The 19,280-nt window shown below is 36.1% G+C and overlaps 1 protein-coding gene across 2 annotated transcripts in view; it reads right to left on the bottom strand.

Moving 5' to 3' along the window:
• The window catches only part of LOC134750524 (BTB/POZ domain-containing protein KCTD9), a 512,667-nt gene that overhangs the window by 202,028 nt on the left and 291,359 nt on the right, over window positions 1–19,280 (bottom strand). The window contains exon 7 of one of the 2 annotated variants that reach the window (XM_063685718.1): window positions 222–236. The exons of the other annotated variant lie outside the window; for it this stretch is intronic. The gene's annotated coding sequence lies outside the window, so the exon portion shown is untranslated. Of the gene's footprint in view, window positions 1–221; window positions 237–19,280 lie in introns of those variants that run through there. 2 annotated transcript variants of the gene reach the window in all.

The following is a 19,280-nucleotide window of genomic DNA, read 5'->3' as shown; positions in this document are numbered from 1 at the left end:
CAAACTTACATATGTGTACCAAATTTCAACTTAATTGGTCCAGTAGTTTCGGAGAAAATACTCACAACAGACGGACAGACAGACGCACGAGTGATCCTATAAGGGTTCGGTTTTTTCCTTTTGAGGTACGGAACCCTAAAAATACACACCTACTTATTAAATTAACACTCAAGATTTACTTATCAAGTAGCGGAAAATAAAGGAAAAAATACGATAGGTATAGTCTGTCTGTTTTTCTAAGATCAAGTGCGCCATAGTAAATGTATGGCGAACTTGATCTTAGAAACCGGACCGGATCTCAAATCCTTTTTAGACAACCTCAAAATAAGTTTACAAAGAAACACACATAATATCTCTGTATTATTTACCTCTAGCAACAAGCGGCCTTATCGCTAGAGAGCGATCTCTTCCAGACAACTTTAAGGTAAATAAAAAAGTAGCTACTTAATAACTTGGCCCTCACCCTTCACTACCTTAGTGTGTTCGTGACAATATGGGTGGTGATTACGCTGCGGTCTACGTAAAATTTACGTTCGACCACCTAAAATACCTACATTATCCTGTTACATTATTGTTCCATACTCTAGATTTATCGGCTTAGGTTGAGTTTGATAAAATTAAATTTGTGGTATTTGATTAGTTACATAGTTGGTGTACTAATTTTATAATTTGGGTGTTAGCTCACAGTATGTAATTAATTATTCATATACTTTATAATGAATTGTATATACTTTATAATGTAGCGCTGGTGGCCTAAGCGGTAAGAGTGTGCGACTTGCAATCGCCCCGGCTCGTACCAATGAGTTTTTCGGAACTTATGTACTAAATATCATTAAATTTGATATTTACCAGTCTCTTTTCGGTGAAGAAAAACATCGTAAGAAACCGGACTAATCCCAATAAGGCCTAGTTTTCCCTCTGGGTTGGAAGGTCAGATGGTGGTCGCTTTCGTAAAAAACTAGTGTTTACGCCAATTCCTGGGATTAGTTGCCAAGCGAACCCCAGGCTCCCATTAGCCGTGGCAAAGTGCCGAGACTACGCGAGGAAGAAGAAGATATACTTTATAATGAAACATCGGCTCCAACAGCTAGACATTTTACAGTCAGCATCAATAGTAGCGGATGAATTAATGCACCAAAAGTATCTGCCACCCTGGAGTACCCTTCCAAATAGAGATGATATAGCTCTACACATAATTAATGTCAATAATATTTTATTATTTTACCTTTTTCCGACGTTTCAGCTAGGTTGCACTAGCAGTAGTATTTAGCACTAGTAATTTAGTTTTGTATACCAATATCTCAATTGACATTTTGCTGGGACGTCAGTCTTCCGTGACTACAGCTAGTGCAACCTAGCTGAAACGTCGGAAAAAGGTAAAATAATGAAATTTAATCGCGTTAGGCCCGTTAATAACATTAATTATGTGTAAAAAACGCACGAGTTTAAAGTAGTCACGGAACTCACAGAAGACTAACGTCCCAGCAAAATGTCAATTGAGATATCGGTAAACAACTCTAAACTACTAGTGCTAAATAGTAAAGTAAATACTATTGCTAGTGCTGAAACGTCGGAAAAATGGTAAAATAATGAAATTTTATCGCGTTAGACCCATGACATTAATTATGTTCTTACTGTCAAAAACACAAAAGCAAGAGAGAGAGAAGCAGGCTGGAACTCACGACCTTCGAAGTTTTTTTCAATATTTAATATAATGTTAGGTTAGTTTTTAAGTATCAACAAATAATCATAAAAATCGAAGAGAGCATGAAATTAATTTTAAGATAAGTATATCGAGATGAGAGTTCCTTAGGGACGTGTAAAGGAAAAAGGGTGATATACAAAAAGTTGAGGAAAGAGAAAAGGACCCGGAACGTGACGAATGTCGTAAACGAGTTATTTATTCAACTAGGGAACAAATCAAATTATTTTATGAAATCTTTAGTGTATGATTATCTATTTCAGTTTATGAGATTTATTGTTTGGGGTAATCGATATTGGTATTGTCATAAGTAATAGAGTTCAACGGTCATTATTATTATCAGCTGAAAGACGTCCACTGCTGAGGCATAACTATAGGCCTCATCTAAGCATTTTACAATGTTACCTACTTATGTATTTATCTTTCTGGGATCCTGTACATTTTTTTGTACATGTTCTCAATCAATTCTGATTTTCTCTGAATAACAGAGGTTTCCAAAAAATCTAAAACAAAAGAAGTGCCTCTGGGTTTCTGGAGCCCATGATTCTTTATGATTTTATCGGGATGCCGTAAAAAATTATCGGGATGCCAGATGCTACGAAAAGGCACGTGACTATTTCCATAAATTTTTTATCTATGTTTAAATTGGCGTTTTCTATCAATGGTGTCACCTTGACTAGGCCCCCTGATTTAAAAAGTGGCGTATAGGACGAATGATAAATAAACGAAATCACACACATTTTCATGTCTATAGGTACACACATGTATTGTGGTTGAAAAGTGCTTTAATTAACACAACATTTACAAAACACGAATAAAAACTAAATTAACAATAAATACAACTATCTACTTAAAAAATAAATTTATATTAAATTATAGCTAAACTAAGTTATAGCTAGCAGACATGTACTAGTCAATTCAGATAAGATATAATAGGAGTACATTATCTATCTATGCACGTCTAAGGAAAGTATACTTGCAGTAAGACGCTTGATTAAAATACTTTACAGATATCATTCATATGGTATCGCACCGTCTGGGTTAAACTGCCTCACACACAAAAGGTTATTTCTTGGAACTTTGCCATTGTCGCTTAAGCCTTTTCATGTGTGAGGCGTTATACGAAAGGCTTTTGTCCGATGTGTCCAATCTTAGCTTTTGTGCGAACGACGTTGAGACGTGACGTCTTTGAATCTATGATCCGTATTAATAAAATGCACTAATGTTTAATATAGTCCGTCTAATGTTTAATGAAATGAAATACCTACTTAACTTTATTTCAGGCAACTAGTTATACATATAGGCACTGACATACATATATATATGTATAGACAAGCTGTCGAGAACAAATTGTGTCCGCGAGGTGTCCGCCATTTTTTGCGTTTGACGTCTGTCACTAAGCTAAATAATAAGCGCAGCCAGTAGCAATGAAGTGCGGAAACATTTTTTTCGAGAGGCCGCCTCTAGTGTATACATATATTACCTCAATGTATATAGGTACTTTAAAAGCTTCTACTGCATGTTTGTAAAGTAATTTCTGACGCACCTGCCGAGCTATAAGGGCTGGAATGTAAACCTTAACGCGTGGTTCTATTTATCACCCTGTCATACTCACAATAAACGGACGAGTCACGAGTCACGCCTTCATAATTACCGGGGCAACGATACACAGACCTACAGTGAATGGACTTAGTTCTGACACAAAGTTCATAATATAAGTTTGCCATTATAATTAAGATGAAAGGGGACGAAGGCACGTGTCTGCTTTTCCATGCAAACGTAGTCCCTATTATCCTCTCTGATATTAACATTCTACATGATATTTTTACGCAGTTTGATGTATATTAAAGATATACATCAAACCTTCGTTAGATTTTTTAATTATTGTAAGAGTTAGGAGGTTTTAAAATGTGTATGGAATTTGTTTTTCGCTCCTAAATCTTATAATAATGAAAATATGTGAAAAATTAATCGTGTAAAAATATTTTCTATAATGCCAATATGCAGGAAAGATAATTACGTTTGAATGGAGAAGCGGTCATACACTATCCTCTCAAGAATAGATTTGATGTTCAATCACAATCAATCAGATAGTTTAAAGCCTGACTGAATGTAACTACTTGTTATACACGATATTAAAAACCAATTTTCTGAGGTCCGTAGTCAACAAGGACTCCCTAACTGTTTGTCATATTTGTCCGTCTGTCTTACTCGTGCCTTAGCTCAATAAGTGACGAACCTTGTGTAATGCGAAATAAAATCATACATACTTAGGTCTGTTCCAGAAATGTCACAGCTGACAGATAATAACCATAACAATTTCGTAACGAGAAGTTAAAATCTGAATCAGCTCCTGAAATGAATTGAATGTTTACAAATTTTGTATATCTTTACCTAAGTACGGTAAAAATACTATTCATTGCTAAGGAACAATGCCAAAGGGTGATTTGCGTGTTTTTTGTACTATGACGGTCATAATTATGTACACTCATTTTCATCTTGTTGCTTTGGCATAGGGTGTAAAGTTGTATAGATATTTACGACTACACGAGTTCAGGACGTAGGCGTATTGGCGTGTGTTAAGATGGGCTTTGCATATAGGTATGATGTATGGTGATTATTAGTAAGGTCAAGGCCATAGTATAATATTCACGGTAATTAGGTTTGTAAGTTAGATGCTCGTTAAGTGTGGCGAATATTAACATTGCAAAGGCAATCTTCATGTTTTTATGGAATACGAGTGATAAATAAATTTTCAGGAGGAAGGTGGGAAAGGACAGCAATGAACAAATGGTTTTACTGTGGGTATATTATTTTAACCATACTCGTGAAAAATAATTGCCGACTCCCTAATAGCGGTAATTGAATTACGTAGCCTACGAAAGGTAATTGCTGAGTTTTAAACTATCCGTAATCATCATATCAAGTGACAGAATATATTGGACAAATACCGCTACGGATATCCACAACAAACATTTAATTCTGACCGTTTTGTTGAGACTTTGCCACGCTGCGTTTTGTGAATAAGTATGATAAGTTTAGGAGAAATTTATAGTTTCAAGTCCACAAACTTTCTGAGGTACGTAAATATTTACGTCACTCTTGTGGTCAATGGCCATTGAGGAAAATTTCCATCTGTTGCAAAAACATTCCATCAAATAAGTAAAATAAAAAGGCCCAAAATTTAAAAGCACTTTCGATATCCATACATTAATGTAATAAATGGAATAAAGGAAAACACTGACCACGCTAACTTTGCACAAACATGTCAGTCAGAATGCATACATATCCCTATAAGCTCCACACTTGATACGTCAAGAGCTACGGCTCTTGGCATGAAAACTTAGCGTGGTCCGACTCTACAACAGTTTTAATAGCTTGACAATACCAAATACACGCCTACAAATCTTAACACCGCGAACTAGAATTTGTCACGCACGGTATAGCGATATCCAGCGGGTAATTCGACAACTGAAATTACCTCCTAGCAAATCAAACTAGGAATTACATACATGCTAGGAGCTAAGTCAAAATGCAACGTATGCAGAATTTTGCTGGTTGCTGCATATTTGACGGTAACAGGCTACGGATATTGTCAGGCTTAATGGGCAGCGCATATTGCAATATTCTTGGTTCAATTAATCTTCATCATCATCATCATCATATCAGACTTTTATCGCCCACTGCTGAGCACGCCGCTTATACCGGTCCTGAGCCAATCTCATCCAGAAGTGACCCGCAATCTTTCGAATGTCGACAGTTAATATTAAAAACCTGAAGTACAGCATCGTACTCACCATGCATGATTATAGTTTCCATAATGCTATCGAAATGAAAATATTTTTATTCAGTGCAATAATGGAGGTAGTATACTTATTTAATTGCATGTAATGACATGTTAAATACAATAATAATCATAAGAAAAAAAATCATAGGCATAAAATCGTGGGCAAATCTTTTTAGTACCATCTTCGCAAACTTGTACCTACATAGATACAATATCACAAAATTGCGGACAGCATATATACCTTATTTTTTTGTGCAGGGTGTCGTTTTATTTTACAGCAAAGCCTGGAAATGTAACAATATTTACTTACCCAAATAAATCCCAAAACATTATTGGTACGAGCCGGGATTCAAACCAACGATCTATGATTTGGAAGCCCACGTTTCCGTTAGGCTTCCAAGTGCTACCCAACCTTGACAACGGCTAAACTTCAAACATCTAAACATTACAAAAAAAAACTTTTTTCAATCCCGATTCAGCAAAATTGCAACAGCATATGCAACGCTGACAGAGAGACATTGATAGATTGACGGGCCAAACGAGCAATGCTGGCTGTTGCAGTTATGAAAAAAGAAACGTAGACCAAACGGTTTTCTGTTACAGAAATATGAAACGGAAAATAGAATCCACATGGAATGGATTCACGGAAAAAACAAAGATCGCGCCACGGAATGATGAGGGATACAACCCGCGTATGGTATCATACAGCAAGTAGTATTCGAACTTTTAACGCTCACATCAATTACATATACGGGTGACCGGAAAATGTATTGAGATGAAATCGAAATCGAAATACAGTTGCTGCATACGAGGAAACCAATATCACAGGGCGGACACGCTATACATCAAAAATCACTTGCGTTTCTTTATGTGATTGGCACGTCTGTACACGCGGCATGCGTCATTGTGTGAGTAAGTTGCTTAAAAACAGTACTGAGCGGCCGGCAAAAGGTCGTCAATCTGCTGTCGCGAGGCGAGATAATTCGAATCGGGGCGGGGAGGTGCGTGGCCGTTCTGTATGATAATACTAATACTTATTCTGTGCCAATATTATTGGCTACGACGTAGAGCTGCGGGCGTAATATTTGTTTGTGTGCGTATGTGTAGGCATAATGGTTGTTGTAGTGTGCGTGACTGCTAATGACGGGCGCGCCCCCGCGGCCTGACTACGTGGATCCTACATCCGATATTGGATCGGACAATGTGAATACGCTCTAAGCTCCATGAATTTTACGGCGCTTACGACGTTTTGGTCGCGTGGTACAGGTTGCGATTGGGACAATTTCATTGTTTGGTATGTCCTCTCTATAGTAATAATAAGTCAATGATACTTACTGAAGATTTTTACTGGCTCTTTTTAGGGTTCCGTACCTCAAAAAAAAAACGGAACCCTTGTAGGATCACTCGTGCGTCTGTCTGTCTGTCTGTCCGCCTGTCACAGCCTATTTTCTCCGAAACTAATTAAGTTGACATTTGATATACATATGTACGTTTGTGACCCAAAGACGTAACGGAAACAAATGAATAATAAAGACGGGGGCCACTTTCGGGGGGTAAAAGTTTTTCAAACTATATCGTATTACATACCAAATGAAAGAGCTCATTGTAAGAATCTCAAATATAATTTTTATATAATTTTAGGATAAACAGTTTAGAAGTTATTCAAGAAAATAGGCAAAAAATGACCATTCCCCCATTTATCTCAGAAACTACTGGGTCTAAATTTTTGAAAAAAAAATACGCACAATAAATCTTTACCTATAGATCACAGGAAAACCTATTAGAAATGTGCAGTCAAGCGTGAGTCGGACTTAATTACTTAGTTTTTGATCCGACCCCTACGGGTTTTTTAGACATTTCACTCACGTTAGTCACGTTTCACATAAAAAATACATTGTTTGAATTGTGTAATGTATGGAACCCTTGGAACGCGAGTCCGATTCGCACTTGGCCGGTTTTTTATAGTTTACCTGTCTCACCTAACCTAACCTACTCTATGATATGATAATATTGCTTTGTCATCTGCTCTATTATGCATGCATTTCAGCCTGATCGAATAATGGGGATAGGTCAAAGTTTAACTGGCAAGATTTGATTAATGAAGATAGCCTTATTCAGTAGGGAAAGACGTATAAAATATTTATTTTGAAAATGTCCCGCAAGGTTGATGACTGCTGGTTAAAACTAAGGTGGCGAAGGTTTAGTCAAAAATTAAGTACCTAATAAGTTGAAAACATTGCAAGATCGATTTACGCGACAGCAATATTACATAATAAGTAATAGTATATCATACAGAACGGCCACGCACCGCCCCGCCCCGACTCGAATTACCTCGCCCCGCGACAGCAGATTGACGGCCGTTTGCCGGCCGCTCAGTACTATTTTTAAGAAACTTACTGATACTATGACGCATGACGCGTGTACAGACGTACCGTTCACACATAGAAACGCAAGTGATATTTTGATGTATAGCGTACATTCCCAACTTCGTCAATAATGTATTATCCACAGGGTCTTTTTTCGTATTTTACAAGTTTTTTATTAACTTGCAATGTACCTATGTATAGGTATGTATGTACAGGTCAAATCTTGCAAGTTAAATTTAACCCATTCCCGACTTCCAATGAAGCTGAAAATTCGCACACATAGAAGTCTGGTGACATGACAATGCAATATTATGGTATGGTGGTGGTATCTGATGATGGAGACAGGAGGCCATAGGAACTCCTTGATAAAACAACGAAACCTAATCCTGTTAGGGGTTTTTAGAATTGTCTCGATGAGTATTAGTTACCTGTGGAAAGAAAAGTACAGTCAGCGATAAAAGCTTGTACCAAAAACTAAATTTTTGCCAAAAACTTATTTTGTGGTATATACCGGCCCAAACACAAACAAATCCATTGCAACCTTATTTTTTATAATTAACTAAGTAGGTACAAGATGGCCCCAAAAATAGTATTTTTTTTGCTGTGGCATTTTGTTGATAATTTGAACGAACAAACGTTTGCGTTTGTGTTTCAAATCTAAAGGAGATTATTTTGAAGATAATAAGTTTTGTTGCAGTTAAATGATTTTTGTGACATTTTGTAAAATACGTGTACCTAAGAAACGTGTAAGTAAGAAAAGCATTATTTTTTTGTCAAGTATTTTTAGGCCAACCGGTAGTTTTGACCCCACAAACTTAAATAATAATATTATTCTCCAATAGACGTCTAGTTATCATTAATTCTTTTAGCTTTCTCGTAGTTGGGTAAAAATGGATACATTTTAAATAATAATAAGAATATAATATTGTCTTCGGTTACCGCGATAGTCACTCATGAAATAAAACTATGAAAACGGATTATATCGCGTATATTGAATTTATAATACATCCCGACGTTTCGAACTCTTTACAGCGTTCGTGGTCAACGGGTGACTGAGGAAAAATTACAAAATGCAAAAATACCCACATACTAAAATAATGAAATAATGAACAATCATAGACTACAATTGTAGTCTATGATTGTTCATTATTTTAGTATGTGGGTATTTTTGCATTTTGTAATTTTTCCTCAGTCACCCGTTGACCACGAATGCTGTAAAGAGTTCGAAACGTCGGGATGTATTATAAATTCAATATACGCGATTATTTTTTTGTCAAGTATTTTTAGGCCAACCGGTAGTTTTGACCCCACAAACTTAAATAATAATATTATTCTCCAATAGACGTCTAGTTATCATTAATTCTTTTAGCTTTCTCGTAGTTGGGTAAAAATGGATACATTTTAAATAATAATAAGAATATAATATTGTCTTCGGTTACCGCGATAGTCACTCATGAAATAAAACTATGAAAACGGATTATATCGCGTATATTGAATTTATAATACATCCCGACGTTTCGAACTCTTTACAGCGTTCGTGGTCAACGGGTGACTGAGGAAAAATTACAAAATGCAAAAATACCCACATACTAAAATAATGAAATAATGAACAATCATAGACTACAATTGTAGTCTATGATTGTTCATTATTTTAGTATGTGGGTATTTTTGCATTTTGTAATTTTTCCTCAGTCACCCGTTGACCACGAATGCTGTAAAGAGTTCGAAACGTCGGGATGTATTATAAATTCAATATACGCGATATAATCCGTTTTCATAGTTTTATTTCATGAATAATAAGAATACTTAATATAGCCCCAACCAGTTTTGTAAGTAGAAAAAGGCGGCAAATTTAAAAAACGTAGGCACATAGTAAGTTTCCATAAAACTGTTGAATTCCGCGCATTTTACTACTTAAATCATCTATGGCAGGCCAATATAAACTTTGTAATAGAAAACCTTCCGGGAACTCCCTAAAGGAATAAAATCCCTATTTCCTTCACAAAATTCGGATAAACGACAACCACTTGTCTCTCAAGGTACTATCCACTTTCAATTTAAATTTTTGGTAACCACCAATCGATACGATATGCAGAACCCTCCCTAATAGCACACCGACCTAAGCTGGTATTCCTATTGATATGAAGCTAATGGCCTTAACCCAACCAACAAAACTATGATCCCCGATTGCTTAGCTTTACTATGGCTTCCAGTTTAACTCTTATATTGGTTTGCTTAAAGCAAAGCGCGTATAATCTATTGGAATAACAATGCAACGACCTGGCAGAATCGAATCAACGCTACCTTCCGAAACACCTTACCTTCTAAGCAATAATCTACCTTAGCACCTCCAGACAACGTTCAAATTGTGTCAACATTATTATTCTAAACGATTTCAGACTTTTAGTGCAAACGAGCAATTTCCAACTTTAATACTAGCGTATAAAGTCGGGAATTATGATTTAACGTTCTCAATCGCTCTAAGCGTTTCGAAGATCGAAGTTGCAAGCTGGTGACGCGTTAAGGAAACTTCTACCTTGGAGATTAAAGGATAGAGTATAAAATAGAGTATGAATAAAATGTAAACGAATTGTTTAAGTTTTTTGTTAAAGTGTCTCCGATTATTCAACGTTGAGAGGAAATTGAGGAAATAAATTAGGTATTAATTAGGGTAAAGGTACGGCAGTCGTTATAACTTAGATTTTGAAGGAAAAAAATATGCTGTTTTATTCTTTTTGAAACTATAAGTACTAAGTACGCCATACGTCTTCTATGCAAGAAATAAATGAGCGTTCCATAATATTTCGCATGGGAGTATTCACAGTTAAAAAACAAGCTATAAAATCCTCCTCATCAAATTTTGAGCGAGGGAAGTAGCTAAAACAGTGCAACGGTGGTTTTGTAAAACAGCGCACATTGTATTTGCTATTAGAAAACAGATATCCAATATTTGTGTCGTTTTTAAGCAAAAGGTACCACATTGTCGCTTGCCAATAAGAACGCTCTGCCAGGTTATTCATATAAAAATGCAAGCAAATTTCGTCCTCATTGTAAGCGACAATGTGGTACCCTTTGCTGGAAAACGACACATTTGTTCAGTGCTTTAGGCGGTGATATTGGCACATTTGGCGGTTCAGCGCGGTACCGCAGTTCACAAAACATTTGGCCTCGATTGTTAGCTGGTGTCTAATTTAATTTGACTTGGATGAGCTGAAAGTTTTTGTATACCGTAATATGGTCCTATTTTGCTCCAATATTCACTTTGGAAATTTTAAATATTTTTTAAACTTTTCATTAATAATATTCAGACCGAATTTATATTAAGCAGAACATCTTATCTAACATAGTTTATCGATAAATCGACGTTATAAACTATTATTTTATATATCTGAAGCTATTCATTGCTAGGCCTAGTAGGCCCCCAGAGAAATACTTATTCTGGTTGTCGATAACTAGATAAATGTTGTTGTTGTTGAATATCAGTCAAGTTAAATATGCGCAGCACGAGTGAGTTTAATTATGGCCCTTATTGTGTTTCACCAAATATGCGAATGTGTTAGCTAGCTCATAATATGCGACGTATGCTTATTATAGACATTTATGTCTCTCCCATTTTAAATTAAATGCGTTTAGTTTCGTGCTTATATCGGTAGAAAATATTATAATTTATATTTACGCCCAATTTACTGCTAGTCAAGCCCGTCACAGACGGAGCGATAGTATACCGACAGACACCGTAAGATACCGACAGATATCTTAAACTATAGCTAAGCACCACATACGACAATGATACCAAAATATATATCGCTCTCTTTCTAGCTTACCTTACCTACTTACCTACATTATGAGAGAGACGAAATATCCCAAAATATACCGTAATATTCCGAGCTATAACATCTTAACGTATCTTAAGATGCTTTGCTATAAGATATCGTAAGATATCAAAATACATATTATAGCTTCGTGTATGGACTCAGTCAAATAGTACGTAAGATGTATTGTAAGATGCTTTGCTATGAGATATCTTACGATATATTATCGCTCCGTCTGTGACGAGCTTTTAAGCGTCCAGCGTGGGCTGAGTATTTTACAAGGTGGCCCAAAAACATGTTGACGTTTAGGAATTATTACTAACTATTACTAACATATTGTACAAATATAATTAAAAATAAAATATTTTAACTAAAAAACGTATTATCTTCGAAATATGATATTATGTTATGTAAAGTTATGCATGATTTAGGCTAAGCTATTTTATTGTATACAATTTTGCATGATACTTGTATTAAAGGGCCATATGTACTGTAAAATTATTCCCAATTCCCAACTCGTGTCGATTTAAAACACTCCCTTCGGTCGCGTTTTAATTTATCGCCACTCGTTGCGAATTTCCTATTTTTAGCACTTGTATCGTAATGTACTATTATTTGTTTTCGGGGTAGGAAGCTTATTAACACCCTTGCGTGCAAAAAGTGTTTATGGCATGGCACACAAATTGTATAACAAGCTACCCAATTTAATAAGAGAATCCGATATTCCTCTATTTAGGAAATATTTGTTGGACTTTTTGGTACAAAATGCTTTTTACTCTTTGGAAGAATTTTTAGACTATATGCCGCATATATGTGACGTTTTCAATTAAAAGGTACCACATTGTCGCTTACCATAAGGACGAAATTAAATTGTATCTTTATACGAATAACATGTCAGAGCGTCCTTGTGGTAAGCGACAATGTGATACCTTTTACTTGAGAACGACACATTTATTAAATCCATGCTAATATTATAAATGCGAAATTCTCTTTCTGTCTGTCTTTCTGTCTGTGTGTTCCCTCTTCACGCTTAAACCGCTAAATCGATTTAGATGAAATTTGGCATAGAGATAGGTTGAGTCCCTGAGAAGGACATAGTATAGTTTTTTACCCCAAAAATCATCCCTTAAGAAAGTAAAAAACGGGGTGGAATTGAGATAATTAACGAAGTGCCTGCTAATTTGTGTGCAAAATATGCTCAAATTTAGATTGCTATGAGAATTTTTCCAGACGCTATACTTACTTTAGCTGCTGTTACTAAGTCCGCGCAGACGAAGTCGCGGGCGAAAGCTAGTTTAGTATAATGTAGTATAAGGTCGTAACTTTATTATTTTTGCATGCTGCATGATAGGTCATTAAGAATCTAGTCATAGTTATAGGTAATACTTATTACCTATTTCTATGCCTATTCAGGCAGGATGTGCTGGTCAAAAATTGTTTTATTACATCTTTTTTATACCGCATTCAAGAAATGAATAAATGATCGGAATGAGGAATTCCTCAATTATAAGTACTTTAAGGACACAATTCTAAATGAGCGCTTCTCGAAGTACAATTCGCTGACATCAAAAGTATCAAAACACATCAATAACTTAGTGTCCCATTTAAAAGGTCATACGTTACTTTGTGATTACAGTCACTTACGTCATTTTTTCCACGGAAAGCCGTAATCAGTGGTACATAAGGAGAGCTTCGAACCAGTAAGTGGTTTCCCGTGATAATGGGCATCACAATACCCATTGTCTGTATATCAGCGCCCAACAGCACGAACAGTTAATAATTATACATACAGCAGGGACGAACATCCGACCGCTTGATGGAAAGCAGAAATCAACACATTTTTAGAATAAAGGCCAATTCCAACATACTCGTACTCATAGTTGTTTAATAATATAAATTACAGGTCAGTATTACATGTCTAATATAAATCCCATCAAAAACTAAATGTAAAAAGATGCCCGTCTCGCAACGCAATACTTCTACTACAAAAAAGTTTAGAGATGTAATATGATACCGTCGGTTATTTTAGTCAGTGCCAGGGGGTGTTAAAACCGCATTAATATTAGATATCTAATTTTTAATACGTATAATGACTTAGCAATCGCACATAATGCTTTACTCGTACCGTACTTCTAAATGACGTACGAGAAAAGGATGGTATGGCCGTGCCTCTTTGTTTTGCTCGACTTGGTGGGGGCACTGCCGTGCCCCCAGATTATTTTTTATTTATTTTATTTTGTAGCCTTTTATCAGAATATGTGGTATCGTTTGTTTAATTATCTTCCATTGCTAATTCTGTGTGCCCTTTGGCAAAGGCCTCCCCTAACATTTTCCATTCTTCTCTCTTCTGTGCCAGTCTATTCCAGGTTTTGCCAGCTGTCTTTACCAGATCATCCTCCCATCTTCTGGTTTTCCTCTCTTTCTCTTGCCCTCTCTTGGGTACCATAGTGTTGCTGATTTGTTCCCAGATAATTTTCCACCGATACCACGAAAACTTACAAGGAGCTCAATGACCCGGCGATCATCAAGATCATATCAAAACCAGTTCAAAACCGTATAAAGTTGTGTCGGACTTAAAAAAACTACTAACTAAAACTAAATGTTATATCGGCACCAGAAATACATCTGTGAAAATTTCAACTGTCTAGCTATCACGGTTCGTGAGATACAGCCTGGTGACAGACGGACAGACAGACAGACAGACGGACGGACGGACAGCGGAGTCTTAATGATAGGGTCCCGTTTTTACTCTTTGGTTACGGAACACTAAAAACGGGCTCCGGGTTTCTAGGAATCTAAGGGCGATCTGTTCTCATCTTATTTTAATACGACCTTGACCGTGAGCACCAATGCTGAAAAAATTCAATCAGAAGTCGTCTCATAAGGCATTTCGCTCGCACTTATTGGTGCGCGTGATATGTTCACATGTTCAGTGAGTTCAGTCCCTTCTCCGCACGCAGCTCGGTGAGCACTGAGCGGACCGTGCGTGCCCGGGCACGCACCGCTGATGTTATTGCACCGCGACCCCGGAGTCGCGGATATCAGTTATAGAAATGTTAACACAAGCTTTTTATTAACTTGCAATCCATACTCCATACTAGATTAGATTAGATTAATTTATTTCTTATTGGGAATTACATGATATTTAACAATGTCACAATGTATCTAAATAACATGAACTCACAAAAAGATCGTCAAATTGTAAAAAATAATAATTCAGTAAAATAATTAAAAAATAAATAAAAACAAACAAATCATAACAAAATAAAAAAATTAAAAGTCAAATACAGTGAGAAATATTATAAATGCGAAAGTCTGTCTGTCTGTCTGTCTGTGTGTTCCCTCTTCACGCTTAAACCGCTGAATCGATTTAGATGAAATTTGGCATAGAGATAGGTTGAGTCCCTGAGAAGGACATAGGATAGTTTTTATCCCGAAAATCATCCCTTAAGAAAGTAAAAAGCGGGGTGGAATTGAGATAATTAATGAAGTGCCTGCTAATTTGTGTGCATAATATGCTCAAATTGAATGATTGCTATGAGAATTTTTCCAGGCGCTATACTTACTTTAGCTGCAGTTACTAAGCCCACGCAGACGAAGTTGCGGGCAAAAGCTAGTGTACCTATGTAATCGAATTTAAACTGTTGTGAGACATACTATCAATAAATAATTTCACGGTTTAGACTCACTTGTCTAAACACAACACACCTACCATACACACCACACCACATACCTATGTATGTGTGTACTGTAAAGGGGTTACGCCTATTGGGAGGATGTGTAATGGAAAGACTGTAAGCACTGCTGTTATGGATCTTCTTTTATTTTTCTTTCAAGATTCGCTAATTTACAACTCCGTATGACTAGCCGAGATGGCTGCCTCCGAAGGAATGGCGAACACGCACCCTCGTTCCATTTGACAGGGCGGTACGATTCTAAATTCAAAACGTGGCTGTTACCAGTTACTAATAAAAAGGCTGTAAAGGTTACAAACCGTTACAGTACGGGTCAAATCTTGCAAGTTAAATTTGACCCACTTCACGACTTCCAAATCTTCCAATGATGCTGAAAATTTGCATACATATGTAAGTCGGGTGACAATGCAATATTATGGTCCCATCGAGCTGATATGATGATGGATACAGGAGGTGGCCATAGGAACTCTGATAAAACAACGAAACCTAAAATATTGTGTTTGGGGTTTTTAGAATTGTCTCGATGAGTATTATATTTACCTTTCGTATGCTTAAGAGCAGATCTGCTCCATATATATTCAACTTAAACATGAAGTTGTCACGATTGCTATTTATATGATGTTTATATGAGAATTTTTTGACATGCGCATACGAAAGGTTAGTTACCTGTGAAAAGAAAAGTACAGTCAGCGATAAAAGCTTGTACCAAAAATTAAATTTCTGCCAAAAAACTTATTTTTTTGTTATGTGTCGAGCGAAAGTTGTTTAATCAAGTTTCGAATCGATGAAATTACTAAAGAAAGGCCTCAAGATTGGTATTCATATTTTTTGGCAACCGCATTTAATCTAAAAAAGCGACTACTATTTTCAAAAACGCAGCTCAACCCACAGTACCTAAATAACACGACTCAAGCGTCTCTACCATGAGCTGCCCGAGGTCGTGTCAAAATGAGATGAAACCCATATCAAATTGTTAAGACAGGATCTGGCTCCATGCATGGAATTTCGTAAGCAATCCGAAAGCGAATGAGTCTCAAACAAGGTTTGATTGTAGGCGCTGGAGCAAATGATCATTTCGAAAATTAGTCATACGGCCATTACACTCGTATTCACAAATAGATATAGCAATCTGATAACAATTTGAAAAAGCAGGCGTTCCTTAAAAAGCACAGAATAAGTTATAGTAATTATTATCATACAGAACGGCCACGCACCGCCTCGCCCCGACTCGAATTACCTCGCCCCGCGACACCAGATTGACGGCCGTTTGCCGGCCGCTCAGTACTATTTTTAGACAACATACACTATGAACTATGACACATGACGCGTGTACAGACGTGCCGTTCACACATAGAAACGCAAGTGATTTTTGATGTATAGCGTGTCCGCCCTGTGTTAAAAGTAAGTTTTTGGGAAAAAATTCATTTTTGCTGCAAGATTTTATTGCTGACTATACTTTTGTTTCCGCAGGCAACTAAAGGTAAAACGTGCATTAGGCATATCGTGCCTAATGCATGTATTAGGTGTTTCGTCCTTTAGGTTAATCGAGATTAGGTATTATAAACTTAGGTCAATCAATGTTTAGGTAAAATGATCGTTAGGTAATTTAAAAAAAATTAAAAATAGGTTAATCGAGCATAGGTGATTCGACATTAGGTAAATCAACTTACAGTACATATGGTGCTACTTTCTCGCACTAGTGCGTCAAATAGCACTTTTCGTGCATATGTCGAAAGTTTAAAGGGCCATATGTACTGTAAAACGTTGTACGATACACGTGCGAATAGGTAATTCGCAACTCGTGTCGATTTAAAACACTCCCTGCGGTCGTGTTTTAATTTATCGCCACTCGTTTCGAATTTCCTCTTTTCCGCACTTGTATCGTAAATAACTATTTCGGTATTCTGATATGTAACCGTGAAATTAGAACCTCAATATTTTTTAAATGTTTTTGATATTCTGTAACAACGACTTTCATATTTGCCCACGTATAAGTATCTATATGAGTTTAGGATCTAATGTCTTTTTTGTTCCTGAGAGTTACGGATTACTAAGAAATATAAATAAACAAATACATATCTAAAGGCAATACAAATAGGTAGGCTCCATGCCGAAACATTGTCAGTTTTTTTTTATTACCTACTCCAAAATGTTTTGTTGCACCTACTGTTTCTAAGTGCACAGTACCTGCAAAACAATGATTTTGTATATAAAATAATACATAAATACAGTTAGGTAAGCATACGTTTTCAATTATATGAAATGAGTGCGTATTTTCCCGAGCCTGATGAGGTAAAAAGACATTGAATGGTTTTCTTTCTGATTTACGTGAGAAGTTGTACATCATACATTTTTTTGTTTGAAAATACATATTTATATTAAATCCTTAACACTGTTATGTATTCATTATGGTACTGTATTCATGGTTTTTATTTCGTCCAAAACATTAAAAACTTTTCTTTGTTAGCGATGTAACTAAATGAGCAAACAAGCATAAAATCTAAATGAATGAGCGAAATTTCTTCTGAAACGTTAATTGATATTGATTCAATCAATTATTTAAACACTTGCGAATAAATAACTCAAGAGAGCCCAAGCTGCCCAGATAATAATTAAAAAAGAGCACTAAAATAGATTTACTTCCCAAAAACCAACAAAATAAAACCCCAAGCCAGATTTAACGCTCGACAATTTAATAAATATCATAATAAAATTACAAGCCCATGAAAGCCGTGATAATAACCTCAAAAGGCTAATCATGTCAATTATCACCCTTTTTAAGGCTATAAAATATAAATTCGTTCATTCATTTCATTTATTCGTTCATAAATCGTTGGCTGGGCCAATTAGCGTGAGCCTTTATACATAATTCGCGCACCTGCTTTACTCAGGGCTTGAATAAATTTGCTTCTACAACATAGTCTGAAAAAGAGTGAAGAGTAAGGATGGTTTGTGGTAAAGGGTTCCGCCGACCAAAACCTATTTCTTATTCACAGTGCAACACGCAACCGCGTATTAATATACAGATGTAGTGCATTATTTTCCATCGTATTTTCACGGAAACGTACGAACGTGTCTTGCTATTTCAGTCAGTCTCGGTACAAAAAGTACTGACGGACTGAAGTAGCATGATAAATACGAACGTTTCCGAGAAAATACGATGGAAAACAATTATGCACTACATCTGTAGGTATATGTATATCATTTCTTTTTCAAGTAACAACTTGTCACATGATTTTTAGACTAATATATAATACGAAGCAAAGTTTAATAGTCTGATTATAAATAAGCTATAAAGCCTACGAGTATGGCCCAATAATTTATTATTTTAAAGTGCTAATCTATCTTACTTAAATAAGCACAGTACCCTAAAAATACCTTAGCGTATAAATTAAGTGGTGTACAAAGAAATTGAAATAAAAATCTTTGTAGCTGGAAGGTAAATTGTAATTTCAGAATTAATGAATTAATTCTGGAATTAAATTTAAACACTTGGAATGCGGATTCGCGGAAGAGTCTCGAAGGATTAGAATATATTTTTAAAACATAATTTAATTAAGTGGTAAGTTAAGTAAGTATAAATTTAAAGTCATGAAAAACCCAAGGTATAAAATACCAAAATAATTACCACGTCATTATTTGAAAGCTTCCTTCGTGAATCCGTCATTAGATCTTGACCTGATGTCCTGATACGACGTCACATCAACAGCCGTGCTCCGTCATAGCTTTTCTGTAGGATAGGTAGGCCTTTGCGGATTACCATGAATTGTGTTTACCTGGGCGCGTGTGGTGTCGGTAATCCCCGGCCATATTGACAGTGGTAAGGCGCAGTGAAGAATCCCCTTAATGAGATGTCTCAAGTGTGATATATAATTTATCTACCTGTGTTAAAGTATATTTAATACAAAAGAAAACCAC

This window comes from Cydia strobilella, chromosome 20 (genome assembly GCF_947568885.1).
Source record: "Cydia strobilella chromosome 20, ilCydStro3.1, whole genome shotgun sequence".
Lineage (NCBI taxonomy): Eukaryota > Metazoa > Arthropoda > Insecta > Lepidoptera > Tortricidae > Cydia > Cydia strobilella.
This window is presented reverse-complemented; position numbering and strand designations above follow the sequence as displayed.